We start from the raw sequence: 17,422 nt of genomic DNA on the forward strand, positions 1-17,422 counted from the left end.
GTAAATAGTTTAACTTTAAAAAATTATACATGTCTTAAAAGAGTGAGAAATAATTTAAAAAGACATTATGACTAGACTATTATAGCTGGATTTAAAAAATAAATCTAACGATGTACCTGTCCCCAATCAACTTCTCTAATAGATAAATCATAATTATTTTGGGGTTGTTTTCTTTCAAAGATAGAAATGAAACATTTTCCAGGTTTCAGTGTAAAAAATCTGGACTCTAAAAATAATTTTGTCTTTAGATTAAAATTTTATTTTTTCTGGTTGATGTATTGGTATATCTTTTATTGAGATTGATTTCTACTTTGAGAAGAGGGCTCTGTCATTGATAGAGAGTTCTACATACTTGTCATGAGAAGTTTAATACTCTTCTATACATGTTCATGGAGAAACTAAGAGCTAAAGACACTACAGATTTAGTCAGATTTTTCAAGACTTCCTGCCTTTGCAAGTACTTCTCTATAGTCCTTGATGGTTTTATGTCCTACACCTTTTGCCTGCATTGTCTTTAAGAATATTACCATATAAAAGAGTGTTTTATTTAAAGTTAGAATCTCTATCAAACTCAAGCTATCCAATAGATTTGAGGTTTGTTCTATGTTGGGTGTGAGTGAGCCTGGAATTTGTGTAGAGGAGCTGGGGCGGGGGGTGGGGGTGGGGTGGGGGGGAGGTTGTATTAGAGTGAACTTTTCTATGTATAGTCTCTAATTTGAAGCAAAAAATGTACCAATTTAATTCCTGCCTCAGAGGAGATGGAGGTACATCTCAAGGGAAAAAAAAGAAAGGTGAACAAAATACCATCCTGATCTAAAAAGTGAAGTGTATCATGTTTGAGTTGACCTTGGTAATGTTAAGAGACTAGACTAGAGTGAGAAGGGATTAAATTTACTATGCACGTTTGCTGGAGTAAGTGTACCAACAGCAATGCTTGCATGAAAGAAATATGATTGAAATACTAGGATATGTGTAGGCAATTTCTCTTTAAGAACATTGATTCATAACTGGGAAGTCATATAAGAAACAGATGGAGCATTTTATTAAATGGCACGTTCCTCTTTAGTCAAATTTCTGATAGCTCCCCCCTCCACTCTACTTGTTCTAAATGAGAATCACTATTTTTGAATTTAAAGGTAAGAAGAAATTTAGACCATGTAAACATTCTTTTTATGCTGCTGTTTCCCCCAAATTCTTATTTTATACTGTTTTTTGAGCATGAAGAGAACTTGTGAATTTTATGAGCAAACACCCATAGCAGAAAGTTAAAGAAAACTTTATCAAGAATAAGTTTATAAGGAAGAGATTTGGGTAGAGAAGAATCTACTTATTAATACAGGAATGGGCAAAGGTAGGTTTACAGTTATGAGTACATGAGACAGTTTATTCATATATTATTATTTATTAATTATTGTATTATTTTCCATATGAGCAACTGTAAACCAACTTTTTGCCCACCCTGTATATATACTGATGATGGGGATGCATGCTGACTGTATTCACCAGCAACCACTGATAAGAATTACAGGTCAGCAGACGAACTTTATAAACATTAATATTTACACACATTTAAATAGATGAAGGTGAAATGAGTCATATTTAAATTAAACATCATGGATAACTTTAATTTTTACTCAGTGTGATATGACTGTCTCTCAGTGTGTGGCCCATGAACTTCCTGCATTAGAGTCACTGGATACTTATTAAAAATAGAAACATCCAGTTCTCATTTCATAAATTCTAACAAATCTCTGGTTGAGGCATGAGAAATGTATTTTTTTAGAAGTTACATAAGATAATTCTTATTTGTACTGAAAGTCTGAGAAGAATTGATACAGTGTAAAGCCATAAAAAAAAGAAAGGAGATGGTAAGATATAGAGAAATTAAGGCAGAAATGAAATCGGTCATCTTTTAAAGAGGTAGCCCTTTTTTAAAAATTTAAATTGGTATAATTATATCATAATGGGAGGTGCTATTTCCCTAGTCACCTTTCCCTTCTAGGGAAAAGAGCACTCATTTATGCAACATAGTGATGATTAAGCAGGAGAAGATAATTTAAGGAGACATGGGAAACTGAAGAGAAGCTACTGACATTATTTGGGTAGTTTGTGTCAAACAGAGAGGGTGGTCATTTTCGGATTAAAAATCTGTTTGTTTACAGGGAAAACCTTGACATAAAACTCATCTAGTAATATTCCCCCCTGAAATTAGTCAATAGATAGTGATGCTGAAGGGCCACTCTATTGGGAGTTAGGTCCAAGGTTGCTATAGGATCGTGCTCTAAGTGTTTAACACTGGGCCTCACTTCTCCTTCAGCCAAGATCAGTCCTGGTCCATGTAACAGCTTGTAGTAAGTTCTCATTGTGTACCTAGTTTTGCGTGGAAGAAACTATATGTTGAGCATCTATTATGTGTTATACACCTTGTAAAATGGTACCTCAATTAATTTGGACAATATGTTGAGAAGCAGTTATTGTTGATCACTATTTTCAAAGATGAAATAACAGCAGCTCAGATTGTCCAGAGTCAGTTAAGTGTTGAATCTAAAACCTGACCTTGGACTTTCTGGTTCTAAAGTCTACACTTTTCTATTGTAACACATTGTCTCTCAGGGGTGGGGACCTAAAAAAAGAGTAGTTGGAAAGTTTGCAGTCTAACAGGGAAATGGAAAACATGCACACATGCAGATTCATACATGGAGAAAATGTATGTGTAGGTATACCCATACATGCCTATACAATGTATAGGCAAAGAAACAGATCATGTACAGATAAATGTGAAACAATGCACATATATGCTTAAGAAGGAAGGGTTTAAAAACGTTTTAGAGAGTGCGTGAACTGCCCTTATTTAATATTCTTCAAACCGTCTTTGTATTTAAGTAAGAACATGACCTAACTCTCTCACCCTATCTCAAAGGCGATCAGTGACTGAGAGTATAGCACTTCAATTACATCATCCCGATTTTATAAAAATAATTACATTTGCTACTGTGTGAAAATCAAGTTCATCTTAGTGCAGCATTTCATGGAAGGAACTCATCAGTCTATAGTAACTATAACTGCGTAATAGACCTTTGTTATTCTTTCATTGCTGTCTGCTTTCCTCCAAAAATATGTCATTGAGTCACTATAAAGAGGGAATAAATAGAAACATTCAAGAAGAAGAAGCAATATTATTTGCCCAATACGTGCTTCAATATCAGCAGAGGTTCATAAGGTTTGTAGTGCCTGAAACGTTAGTGCTTGGGAATGAGGTGAGTTGGGCAGATGTGGAGCAGGTCTTCCAAGATGGTCAGTGCTGAAATGGGTACTCTGGCTGCATTTCTTGGCTTTGTCAGGGTTAGGATTTAGAACTCGACTAAAAACTTCTCAAAGCATACTTCCTTGGACATACTTTCAGTGAAGATGGTGAATGAGAATTGTGATGAATGCTCTCAATTTCCAGCACAATTTAATAGGCTTAGAAATGAGTGGATTCGAGATTAAGAAGGTTTTAAGAGGTTGAGAAAGAAAAACAGGCTGCAGAGACACCAAGTCATGCCAGAACCGGCAAGCACAATCTTCTCCCAGGCATATGTATCACCTGCATGGTTGGGCAATTTCTGAGATTTTTAGAATACTAACTCTGATGTGGTAGAACTAAGCTTCAGGGAATTCAAAGTACCATACAGTCATCATTAAATGCTATCTTGCAACTTTTCATCTCAAGTTGTCAGATGCTATCTTTTTTTTTTTTTTGAAGCTGCAAAAGCTATGAAAAGAGTTAGCACTTTGTTTAAAGTCAAACTATGAGTCAGTGCAGAAAAAAAGTAATTGTCATCATTTGTTTCACATGTACTATGTTCCAACTACTTTTCTAAAATATCATGCACATTTAATCTTTAGAGTATGGTTATAGTATTATACCCATTTTATATATGAGGAAACTGAGATTCACGGGTACCATTATTTGCCCAAAGGCAATAAATGGCAGACCTGGGAATTAAGCCAGGTCTATCTGACTCCAAATCTACGCTCTTATTACAATGCTATACTCTCTTCACAATGTCTCCTTTACCTACTTAGGTGGTGCTACTGCTATACTGATTTAACTGTCTTGTGTGCTACTTGGATTCAAAATGTGGATGTTCTTTTTATGATCCTCCCCAGGCTTTAATTAGCATAGATACAGAGGAGGTCTCTTCCCTACCTGCTCACACTCTTTACTGCATCCAGAATTATCAGAAAATGTCCCTCAAGTAATAGCATAGTGACCTTTATTTTTCCCTCTCTCTCCACTTTTGAGGCTGGTAGACAGGAAGCATTGCTTTCTGCATTCTATAAGATAAGGGATACAACCTTCAAAGATTAGGTAATTTGCATGTGGTCACAGGAATATTGATCAATATTAGAGATAAAATCTGTCCTCCCGGTTCACCTGTACATTGAGTCCAATATTGTCAAGTAGAAAAGTTAAATTAACACTGGTGTCTACATGCCCCAGAAAATATTGTTATTATTATTATTACTATTACCATTTGGATTCATATAGAAGTATATGGCCGTTTAAAAATTAGTCATTGCAAATTAAAAGCTTGTCAGGTCACATTTAGTAAAATTCAGAGAAGGTGCATATAGTAAGAATACATATATTCATATGTAAGTATCCTATATAATAAAGATGTAATATGCAAATAGTTGTTATGCCATGAAGCGTAATGACTGGATCACAGATCAGCAGGAGTGTGTGGCAGCGAGCTACAAGCGGGCAGTGGAGACCTACAGGAAGGGGCAGGGCAGCAAGCTATGATGGGGGACGGGGGGGGCGTGGAGAGAGCTACAGGAGGGTGGGGCAGTGGGTGCAGAGCTACAGGAGGGTGGCAGTGAGCTACTGGCTACAAGCGGGCAGTGGAGAGCTGCAGAAGGGGGCAGGGCAGCAAGCTATGAGGGGGTGGGGGAAGGGGGGCAGGCAGAGCTACAAGAGGGCAGGGCAGCAGGCAGAGAGCTACTGGAGGGCGATAGCGAGCTACTGGTGAGCTACTGGCGCACAGATTCGTGCGCAGGGCTACTAGTTTATATATAATACTAGAGGCCCGGTGCATGAAATTCATGCACTCAGGGGGTCCCTCAGCTTGGCCTGTGCCCTCTCACAGTCCAGGAGCCCTCGAGGGACATCCTCAGTGCTGCTGTGGAGGTGGGAGAGTCTCCCGCCACCACTGCTGCACTCACCAGCCATGAGCCTGGCTCAGGGCTTCTGGCTGAGCAGTGCTCTTCTCACTGTAGGAGTGCACTGACCACCAAGGGGCAACTCCTGCATTGAGTGTCTGCCCCCTGGTAATCAGTGCACATCATAGCAATAGGTCGTTTCGCTGTTTGGTTGCTTTGCATATTAGCCTTTTATTATATAGGATGATATGTTCTTTACACACAATTCCTACTATATATATAAAATTTGGTACCTATCAACAACCCTATGAGGCAGGTAATGCTAACATTATCGTAATTTTACATATAGGGATATCAAAGGCTAGGAAGACTGAGACTTCCACACTTCTGAGTCAGTGATTGATGGAGTTGGAGTTTGAACATACATGCTCTAACTGCATTTCTATACTTTTTAGTACTCCCTGCTGCCTCCACCATATCAGATCCCTGGAATCACAAGTGATCCCTTGATTAAGCAGAGTGAACTTTCCTGGTTTTAACAATTAGTTTAATCTCAGTGTCTCAATTTTCCTAATCAAGAGAATACCAGAGATTACAAATAATATATCCAAAATATTACAAACCAATCTTTCAATCTATACAATACATTAAAGCCATAGCTAAGCACTTATACATATATTACTAGATTCAAAGCAAAGATAGATTAGGGCTTCTTAAGTAGAGTTCTAAATCCTTACACTAAACTCTATACAATTCATGGCTGACCATTGGCCTGACTCATAGATTCTTAGAGCAGACAGGTGCAAAGATGAGTGGTTTTCCACATTTTCTTTACCAGTTGAATCCCTTTTGCACATAAAGCTAATGCAATGCCCTGTTGTATGGAACAGAGTTGCTAGGGGTGTAGTGGGACTAAGGCTTTAAGCCTCACCTACTCTATCTCCTTATTCCCTCAGGAACACATAAAGCAACTTGAGGGATATTTCATCCCGCTTTAAAAACATATTTACTTCTCATTATGAATGAGGAATGAGGACAAAGCCAACATTTGTTGAGCATTTACTGTGTTCCCGGCAGGATGCCAATTGCTCTTTTAAGTGTTATTTCATTTAACCCTTAGAAGAACCCTATAGTTAGATCATTATCTCCATTGGTAGACTTGTAAAGAGTAATTTGCTGAGTGCCAACTAACACGTATTTTAGCTAGGACATTCACATCAAGATTCTAGCCATAGGAACAGAGATTCCATTGGTCAGAACTTATTTAAATGGAGACTCCTATGGACAAGGGACATTATTCTATTTTCCAGGAGGCCCAACCCAAAATCAAAGATCCTATTATTAAGGAAAAAGAACAAATATTTGGGATAGGCACCTGTGAGTTTCTACCATAGTCATGTTAAATTTAAATGATGAGAAGAATATCATCATTGAAATGTTGTGGTAAACAGTAGGCAGGTGGCTATATGGGTCTGAAGTTTAGACATCAGCATATACATATGAATTAAGGCCATGGACATTGGTAACTGAAAATATTTGGTTCTGTTGGGTAAAAGAATACTTTTCTTATAATATTATGGTATTAATTTGCATAGTAAATTCTACCCTATTATAACATGAATCTAAGCATATTTCACTATTTGTTATTAAAATGGCAATATTTTAGATATTAATTAAGCTAAGGTGAGTATTTAATTATCAATTTCACAAACCTTGTGTTCCACCCAAAAGTTAAGACGCAATACTTCCATATATTATTGGTCAGCAACTGGGGGAGGAAATCCATTAATCAAGAAATCTCACTTTTGGAAGAATAATATAAGTATTAAAATAGTTCATACATTTTCCAATTGTCTCTCCTTACAAAGTTAACTCAGATAGGATTATATATAGAAATTTCTAGATAATCTGGAGGATTCTTAGTATATGGCTTAAAGTGTTTACTAGGGAAACAGCAACCTGGAAGACATCAAAGGGTCTTAGCTCATGTTCCCACTGACACATTCCAAATTTAAAGTCCTTCAGTGGGTTATGCAAAATGGAATTTTATGGTCTACAGATTTTAAAACTGGTTTAGGATTTAAGTAATAAAGAACTTTTATGTCTTCTTCATATATATGATTCTTGGATTATTTCAATTGACTTGCAATCTCTTATTTTGAGCATTCCAAATTATCTGGTATATAGCTAATAAAAAATAATGCATTTGAAACTTATGTTAAAGCTTACTGTTTAATAAATGATGAATTTTAATTATATAAATATTAAGTTTTTCTAGGTTATTAGGCATGAAACACTAGCTTTGGTAAAAATTAGAGAGCATCTAGATCAACTAAAATTCCCAGTATATTTTTTAAAAATGAAGACTATGAGAGCACATTCAACATCACACAAGTTGGGGGTTAGGAGATGTTGGCATTTATGATGTTGAATATGATAGATTTATCACCTGAGAAACTTAGGATTTAGATGAAAGGGCTTAATCTTTAAATGAACCCTTAGGGCTAAGACACAGGTAATTAGTCATCCAGCTCAGAGTTATTTCCACTATATCATGCCAACTCTTATAGGAATTATCTAGACAAAGTCACAAGAAAGACTTGGTAGAAAGACATATAACAATGCAAAAAGTTAATGAATGAAAGTCTGTGTTATATATTAGCAGCCTCAAGTGTCTGTAGCTTAGGTTTCTCAATTAGTTTTCTTGTGACAGACTTGCCATGACATACTCACAAATTCCCTATTAATTCTTATTTTTATTCCATATTTTTAATTCCCTATGATGAGCTGCAATGGCACTCCTTGTCAACATTTCTGTGAGAAACTGCTGCTTTTAAATGGTATCTACTCAGATCATGCCAACTTACTATCTTGAACTGGAAAGAGTTTGAGGAAAAGAAAACAAATGTATTAGTGGAGTTAAGGGTTAAATAGTTTAATTTATAAGTCTATAAATGAATAACTAATTACTTAATAATATCTTTAAATTTTTTTTGGGTCCCATCTATCTATGACTGTAAATTTCTAGAGGTTACAGTGTCAACTTAAATTTCCTATGCTGTACCATCTCTGGTTAGGAACTTAATAAAGACCTTGATGATAACATAGTGGAGATCAGAGACATTCCTTACTGTTGAGTTGCCACTAATGCTTATATAGAACATTTATCTAACAAAATCTGATGATATCAGGTGCTATCTTCACAACTTCCTGTTAAACTAGGTGGGAGGAAAGATTATCACTGCAGTTTTATGGTTGGTTAAACATAGGCATGGTTAAGCTATGGGTTTTGCCTAAGTTAAAGTTTAATGAGAGGTAGGGTTTTCTGTCTTCACAACATCTACACTAATAAAAGACAAACATGCAAATTGACCATGCCTTAAGCCACACACACCAGCCAATCAGAGCGACTATATGCAAATTAACCCAACCAAGATGGCGGCCGGCTGCCACAGAGCTGGAGCAAGCAGGAGGCTTGGTTGCCCCAATGATGGAGGAAGCCAAGCTTCCGCTTGCCACGGCAGCTCTGAGCTCATCTCAAGGCTACAAAGTTTCAATTATAGAAGGTAAATAAATCCCAGAAAAAAGAAAAAAAAAGAAAAAGAGGAGAGTCTGGGAGCTTCTGTCGCTGGGGGGCTTGGCCAGCCTGAAAATGGCCCTCAACCCCTCACCCAGACTGGCCAGGCACCCCGGTGGTGACCCCCCGTCCTTAAAGGGGGTGTGGCCAGCCTGAAAACGGTCATCAGCCCCTCACCCAGGCTGGCCAAACCTCCATGGGGTGAAGGTCCCCACTGGGTTGGGGGCTTGACCAGCCTTCAAACAGCCATCAGCCCCCTCACCCTGAAGGAGGTGTCACCAGCCTGCAAACACCCATCAGCCTCTCACCAAGGCTGGCCAGGCACCCCAGTGGGACCCCTACCCTGATCCAGGACACCCTTCAGGGCAAACCAGCCAGCCCCCACCCATGCACCAGGCCTCTATCCTATATAATAAAAGGGTAATATGCAAACTGACCCTAACAGCAGACTGGGAATGAGTGGTCACTATGACACACACTGACCACCAGGGGGCAGACGCTCAATGCAGGAGCTGCCCTATGGTGGTCAGTGCGCTCCCATAGGGGGAGCTCTGCTCAGCCACAAGCCAGGCTGACGGCTGCCAGTACAGCAGTGGTGGTGGGAGCCTCCCCCACCTCCTCAGCAGCGCTAAGGATGTCTGACTGCAGCTTAGGCCTGCTCCCTGCTGGCAAGTGGACATCCCCTGAGGGCTGCTGGGCTGCCAGAGGGATGTCTGACTGCCAGCTTTGGCCTGATCCCCTGGGGAGTGAGCCTAAGCCAGCAGGTGGACATCCTCTGAGGGGTCCCAGACTGCAAGAGGGCATGGGCCAAGCTGAGGAACGCCCCCAAGTGCACAAATTTTTGTGCACCGGGCCTTTAGTTTTTACTGTGCAAAGCAATACTATTATGTTCACTAAAAACCTACTACTGTAATAAACAACACTGTTTTAATGTCTATGATTTCAATCATCTTTAGATACTTTGTGAAAATACCATAAGGAGCCATTTCAATAATGATTAGGAAAGTGTTGTCAGGCAAAAAATATAGAACTTGGTATCTAAATTATTTCACACTGGTTTGCCCCATATCATATTGCTTTTACTGAATAGTAATTGATGCCATTTGTTAGAATTGAAGGACAGTGTAAGAGTATTATAAAACAAATTTTTGTTTCTGTGCTAAGAATATCTTAGAGAACATATAGTTCATTACATTATACAGTACTAGAGGCCTGATGCACAAAACTTGTGCATGGTGGGGGAGTGTCCCTCAGTCCAGCTTGCACACTCTCCAATCTGGGACATCCCTCTCGCAATCTGGGACCGCTGGTCCCTAACCGCTCACCTGCCTGCCTGCCTGATTGCCACTAACCAGTTCTGCCTGCCAGCCTGATCACCCCCTAACTGCTCCTCTGCCGGCCTGATCGCCCCAAACTTCCCTTTCCTGCTGGCCTAATTGCCCACAACTACCCTTCCCTGCCATCCTGATCACCCCCAAATGCCCTCTCCTGCAATCCTGATCACCCCCAACTGCCCTCCCCTGAAGGCCTGATCTCCCACAACTGCCCTCGCCTGCCGGCATGACATCCCCAACTGCCCTCCCCTGCAGGCCTGATTGCCCACAACTGCCCTCCCCGGCTGCGACCCACCTCCTCTGCCGGGCCCCACCTCTGCTGTGTGTGTGGCCATCATGTGATGGCCATAATGTGACGGCCATCTTGTGATGGCCATCTTAGGGCGTGATGCATGAGGGCGTGATGACCATCTAGGCTATTATTAGTAGATTCTTTTTATGAGGAACTGAAAGAATGGTATTGCTTCTGAGCAACTGCTCAGTTTTTATCTTATGGGTGCCATGAAGACTATACCTGACAAAAGTTTGCTTGTTTGCTTTTTTGTCCAGAGAGCTATAAATGTTGTGGCTTGACTTAAGGAAATGTCTACATGAGAATTATGAAATATAGTTTTAATTCTATTCCCATTTTATCTTTTCACTTACATGTTGCTTTGTTCTTACATCTCTAAAGGTATTTTAATACCATATTTTATATAGAATATATATAAAATCTATCTTTATATAAAATCTCCTTATAAGCCACCTAATCCAGTGTAGAACAAGGTAGAATACAAGTAAAAACATTCATTATAAAAACAATGAGTTTCCCACCATTACATTGGTGTTGTAAAAAATCAAATGGAAACAGTTGTCTAGTAATTAGACTCCCACCTTGTTATAATTATAACTTCTCTCTGAGAACTATTCATAGTTATTATTGTAGGGAGTGCACACAAAATTCAGCCCAAGGACCAGGTTGATGATATTAGACACTTTATAGAGGTGTTTGTGTAACTGTATAGACAGGGCAGAATATGATTTTTGCAATTTTATTAAGGAGTAATTTGTTTGTATTGTTTTAAAAAGTCAGTGAAAACATATAATCCAGGCACATATATACAAACTTTTAGGTTTTTTGTTTTTTTGTTTTTTGTTTTGGTGAATCCTCACCTGAGGATATTTTTCCATTGATTTTTAGAGAGAGTGCAAGGGAGAGGAGGAGGAGAGAGAGAAAGCCACTGATGTGTGAGAGACACATAGATTGGTTGCTTCCAGCATGCACCTCGACCAGGGCTGGGAATTGAGCCTGCAACCTAGGTATGTGCCCTTGACTGGAATTGAACCCAGGATCCGTCAGTTTGAGGGCCAACACTCTATTCATTGAGTCAAACCAGCTAGGGCCAAATTTTTAGTTTTATCCTGGATATTTTTATAGTTGTATTGTAGAAAGTATAAAAAAGATGGAAGATCTCACCAATGCCTTCTGGTAAGAAAAACCATCAGAAGGATTTGTGTGGATAGGACAAGGAGGCACAATCCAATGAACTAAAGAAATAAGCTACAGTCACCATAAAAAATAAATTATATTTTAAATCTTAAGCATTGACATAGGGAATTAGCAATATCATAAGGGACTATATTGTTACTTTATTGTGGTATCTTTCATTATGCTTTTGTCTAGATATTATAACATACAGACATTCAGTGATCCCAAATAATATGTGTCTCCTGAAATTAATGTCCTTTTATTTGTCCTTTTATTTGCATTTGTCACTTTTTGTACTATGATAGCAGTTTATAGTAGGTAGATCAAATCAATTTGGATAATCATATATTTTAAACACAGATGAAATAGAAACATTAACCAAAGCTTCATTATTATATAAAGTGTCTTATGGAAATCAGGCTTACTTAAATAGCAATTATTCTTTACAATGTCTGACCTGTCTTTCTTTGTGTGTCATATTCCCAGTTCTTTTCCAAGACTATGGCAGACCAGAGTGCTTTAAGAGAGTTCAAAACCCATATGTGCTACTGACAAATGGTTGATTCAATTTGTTTAGTCAACTTCAGTTCCCTCTTTGAACATTCCTTGAGCATGTGCTCAGAGAATATAGAAATAAGTAAGGGGGAGAAACCAAGATGACGGCATAGGTAAACACCTGAAATTGCTGCCTTGCACAACCACTTCAAAAATACAACTAAAAGACAAAACGGACATCATCCAGAACCACAGGAAGGTTGGCTGAGTGGAAATTCTACAATTAGAAGGAAAGAGAAAAGCACACTGAGACTCAGAGGAGGTGTGGAAGTAAAGTGCGGAGGTAGTGAGGCGCAGGTGGAAAGCGCTGGCAACTGGGGATGCCGTTGTCTTTTTCAATTGGCATGGAGACACAAGCTCCTGATGGCCCTGACTACACTTCCCAGGGAGTCTCTGGGGACCCAGACTCATACGGGGAGAAACTGGGCTGTCTGGCAGTGGGCAGAACTCGGGGGTGGCTTTCTCTCAGAGGTGCTTGCAGCAATTACCGATTACCACGGGCCACTGAGACCCGGGACCTCTTAGGGCAGGACTGAGGATCAGCCATAGCTGTTTGCTCTGCCCTATTGATTCCCTGAGACCCTGCCCCACCCAAGCTGTGCACAGAGGCTTTTGCATATGAATGACCTGGCCCATTTGCAATCTAAAATTACCTAACAAACTGCAGCTGGGTCAGAGAGACCCAGATCATCCAAAAGAAGGCCCAAGGACCCACAACAGATTGCATTGCTTCACAGATGGGCCTCATCTGGGCACCTCCAAATCCCAAACAAAGAAGAGGAATCTGCAGATCTCTCTGTAGCTCCTGCTGGGTAGCCTCAGACAGGCTAAATTAGCACCTCCTTAGAGATCCAGGAGCCAGTGTGCCCAGTGGGCAGAGCGGGATCATCCAATTACAACTCCTCAGATCCATACGGGACACAGTCAGGGGGCAGAAGCAGTGAGCACCAAAGCCCCACTGAAGCAAGTCTTGCCCCATAAAGATGTCTCCAGCACAGAAGTTCTCCCACTGCAGACACAGCAGATTCTCACAGCCAATTGGCCTGGAGGTCAATTCCTCCCAGTGATACCTACAACAAGGCTTAACTACAACAAGACTGTGCACAAAGCCCACAAAGGGGTGCACCAAGAGTGTCCATCTCAGGTAATTAGGGAGGCTGAGCCACTGGGCACTATAGGACACCTAGCACAGAAAACCACTCTTTCAACACAGGAAAGCAGCCAAAATGTGGAGACAAAGAAACAGATCACAAATGACAGAAATGGAGGAAAGGAAACTACTGGATATAGAGTTCAAAACCACGGTTTTAAGGTTTTTCAAGAATTTTTGAGAAACCGCCGATAAATTTAGTAAGATCCTCAATGAGTCTAGTGAGACTGCCGATAAATTTAGTAAGACCCTCAATAAGTCTAGTGAGACCCTCAAGGATATAAAAAAAGACCAACTAGAAATTAAACATACTCTGACTGAAATAAAGAATATTATACAGAGATCCAACAGCAGACTAGAGGATTGCAAGAATCAAGTCAAAGTTTTGAAGTATGAAGAAGTAAAAAACACCCAACTGGGAAAGCAAAAAGAAAAAAGAATCCAAAAATATGAAGATAGTGTAAGGAGACTCTGGGACAACTTCAAGCGTACCAACATCCAAATTATGGGGGTGCCAGAAGAAGAGAGAGAGGGAAAGATATTGAAAACCTATTTGGAGAAATAATGACAGAAAACTTCCCCTACCTGGTGAAAGAAATAGACTTACAAGTCCAGGAAGTGCAGAGAACCCCAAACAAAAGGAATCCAAAAAGGACCACACCAAGACACATCATAATTAAAATACCAAGGGCAAAAGACAAAGAGAGAATCTTAAAAGCAGCAAGAGAAAAACAGCTAGTTACCTACAAGGGAGTACCCATACGATTGTCAGCTGATTTCTCAACAGAAACTATGCAGGCCAGAACGGAGTGGCAAGAAATATTCAAAGTGATGAATAGCAAGAACCTACAACCAAGATTAGTCTACCCGGCAAAGCTGTCATTCAGAATTGAAGGTCAGATAAAGAGTTTCACAGATAAGGAAAAGCTAAAGGAGTTCATCACCACCAAAGCAGTATTATATGAACTGCTGAAAGGTATCCTTTAAGAAGAGGAAGAAGAAGAAAAAGGTAAAGATAAAAATTATGAACAAATACATATCTATCAATAAGTGAATCTAAAAATCAAGTGAATAAAAAATCTGATGAACAGAATAAACTGGTGAATATAATAGAATCAGGAGCATAGAAAGGGAGTGGACTTTCAATTCTCGAGGGGAAAGGGGTGTGGGGGTGCGGGAAGAGGCTGGACAAAAATCGTACACCTATGGATGAGGACAGTGGGGGGAGGGGGAGGGTTAAGGGCAGAGGGTGGGGTGGGAACTGGGTGGAGGGGAGCTATGGGGGGGGGGAAAGAGGAACAACTGTAATAATCTGAACAATAAAGATTTAAAAAAAGAAGAAAAAAAGAAAAAGAAAAAAGAAGGATTAGACCCTATCCTCAAAGAGCTCAAAATGCATACTTAGCTGTTTATTCAGAGATGGGGATGAACAAACTTAGCTGAAGTGAATAGATTTTTTGAATTGGCTCTTAAATACCCACAGGCTTTTATGATGCAGGCAAAGAATAGACTCTATGTGAGAACATTATTCAGAAACTCAGAGGCAAATAAAAAACAATTGCTAAAGACAACTGGTAAGTAGTTTCATTTCATTTTTTAGACAATATGCACATATTACTAGATGAAAATACTAGTAAAATTAACTTTCAAAAAGTTCTTCCTCTTACACACACACACACACACACACACACACACACACACAACCGAATAGCCCCCAGCACTTTCCAGTATTGGTGCACTGATCAAATGGGCCATCGTGGGGAAGAGTGAGCTAAGGGGAGGGACTCAGGTATGAGTGGGCCACCTTGGTAACTTGTTTTACATAAATTATACATATGCATATTAAAAAAGACTCTAAGTTACTCCACATAGAAGCAGCAGGAGCAAAGGCAAATAACTTTAAAGCTCATGGGACAGAGGGGGAATACTAAGCAATCTGAGGCCGACTTGGGTTTCAAGCAGTCTCAGCATTAGCATATCCCTTCTAGAAAGACAGCTTACTATAATGGAGAATGATATAGAGACTGGTAGACAAGAGAGAAATCTCTTGTCAAGCTATAGGGCAGGTTTTGGTGAGAATTGTCAAAACAAGTTCAGTGACAATGGGATTAGCGATAGACTACACTAGATTTGCTATGAAAGTGAGACTGGAAAGAGAAAAGACCATTATAGCTTCCGAACGCAATTAGCATTGACTTGCCGGCTCTTGCTTAAGTCAACCATCAGTAAATTACAGCCCAAAGGCCAGATTTGCCTTACCACCTGCTTTGGTACTGTGCTTGAGTTAAGAATGACTTTTTACACTTTTAAATGGTTGAAAACAAATCAAAAGAAGAAAAATATTTCACGGCAAGCAAAGGTTTGTGAAATTCAAATTTCAGTGTACAGAAATAAAGTTTTATTGGAACACAGACATGCTCATTTGTTTATGTATTGTCTTTGCCTGCTTTTGCACTATAATGACAGAGTTGAGTAGCTGCAATGGAGATTGTGTGGCACAGAAAGCCTTAGTTACTATTTGGACATTCACAGAAAAGTTTGCTGACCTCTGGGTTAAATGGTTGATAATAATGTTTTGGTATCTCCAGCTTTATAGATATTGTGCACATGTTCATTCAAAACAGCTCAGCTGGACTGACCTGGTGAAACATGTGAACTAAGAACATCCATGCTATTTACCATTGTAGACAATGAGCAAAGAGTTGGAGATCCTCTATCCATCAGTCCATGGTGGTGGTGTTGTGTAGGGGTTTTCTGATGAACTTTCCTTTGAAGCACTGTGAGTCTTGACTTCTCATTCCCTAGTGCTTACCATAAAGTTTATTTGTTAGTATATACCCCTCCCCCTTTGTTTTTGTTGTAGTTGTTTTGCCTTTCTCTTTATTTTTTAAAATCAATTTTTATTGTTTTCAGAAAGAGGAAGGGAGATGAGAGAGAATCATTGATTGGCTGCTTCCTGCACACCCCCTTACTGGGGGTCAAGCTTCCAAATGGGGCATGTACCCTGACTTGGAATTGAACCATGACCTTGTGGTTCATGAGTTGATGCTCAACCACTGAGCCACACCAGCTGGGCTCCTTTTTTTTTTTTTTAGTACTCATTAAAAAGTGACAATGAAAATGCAACTTCGGTCATAGAACTTGTCTTTTAGCAATTTTGGGCTTATAAAAATGTACCCATATTTTAACTGTTTCATTCACCTGCTATATTCTTTGTCTAATCACACATGTCCCCAAATGGAAAAGAAAAATAATACAAAGAAAGAAATTTGATGCCACTGAAGCTATTAGAATTAACCAGTCTATGTGAAGGTAATTTTATGGGAGGAACTTCAGATAAGTTTCAACAGGCCACAATGATGATTGGATAAGGGTTTATGTGCAGAAGGGGGTTAATTACATGTTTCTGTTGACATATAAAATGGTTTTATTCCTCCATTTTAATGATTTTTTAGCACACTCTACCACATCTAATTTGGAGCAATTCGGTATTAAATCACTTGCTGAGAGAGCAACAAAAAAGCAATTAAGAAACAGGGTGAATCAGTTTGAAAAGCAATGCCATGCAGACTGGGAAGGGAAGAGATAATGTTTCAAATGACAAACATCTCAGTAATGTGGTTATTACCATTATTATTAATAATTAAAATAATGATAATAATGATAGCCCTTGCTTTTTGCACAATACTTTCTACTTGGGAGCTCAAAGTAACAAAATATTTTATCATTTTTTATCTCCACATAATTCACGAGTTTAGGAGGGGTTTGGGATTATAATTCCTGTTTTTCATTTGGAGGAAATAAGAGAAAATTGAATCTGCTGGTACAAGAATGTACAATAAATAAACTGGTGATGGGGCTCAGCAATACACTCCCTTGCTTATTCAAAGTGTTTTTGATGGTTTCTCTTTTTTCTTTGTCCCATGCTACCTCTCTTATCTCATTCAAAGCCACCAAAGACCATCACTGAAATAGCTGTAAAAGGTGGGGGTCAGGAAAGGAGGACACACTGGTAATTTGGGGCACGATAGTGACAGAAATTCCATGAAAAGGCATATAATCATTCTCATTATCTTTTGAAATTCAACCCCTCTCTCTCTTTTGTTTAATTCAAAACCTATGATATCTCTTGTTAGAAAAAATCCACCACAACACAAAAAAAGCACATTAAAATTAAAGTTTCTCTCTTA

At 39.2% G+C, this 17,422-nt stretch overlaps 1 protein-coding gene across 1 annotated transcript in view; it reads left to right on the forward strand.

The window, feature by feature from the left end:
- The window catches only part of LOC308513549 (transmembrane protease serine 11E-like), a 78,350-nt gene that overhangs the window by 33,613 nt on the left and 27,315 nt on the right, over positions 1–17,422 (forward strand). The window lies entirely within an intron of this gene.

Source organism: Myotis nattereri (genome assembly GCF_964212035.1).
Source record: "Myotis nattereri genome assembly, chromosome: 1".
Classification (NCBI taxonomy): Eukaryota; Metazoa; Chordata; class Mammalia; order Chiroptera; family Vespertilionidae; genus Myotis; species Myotis nattereri.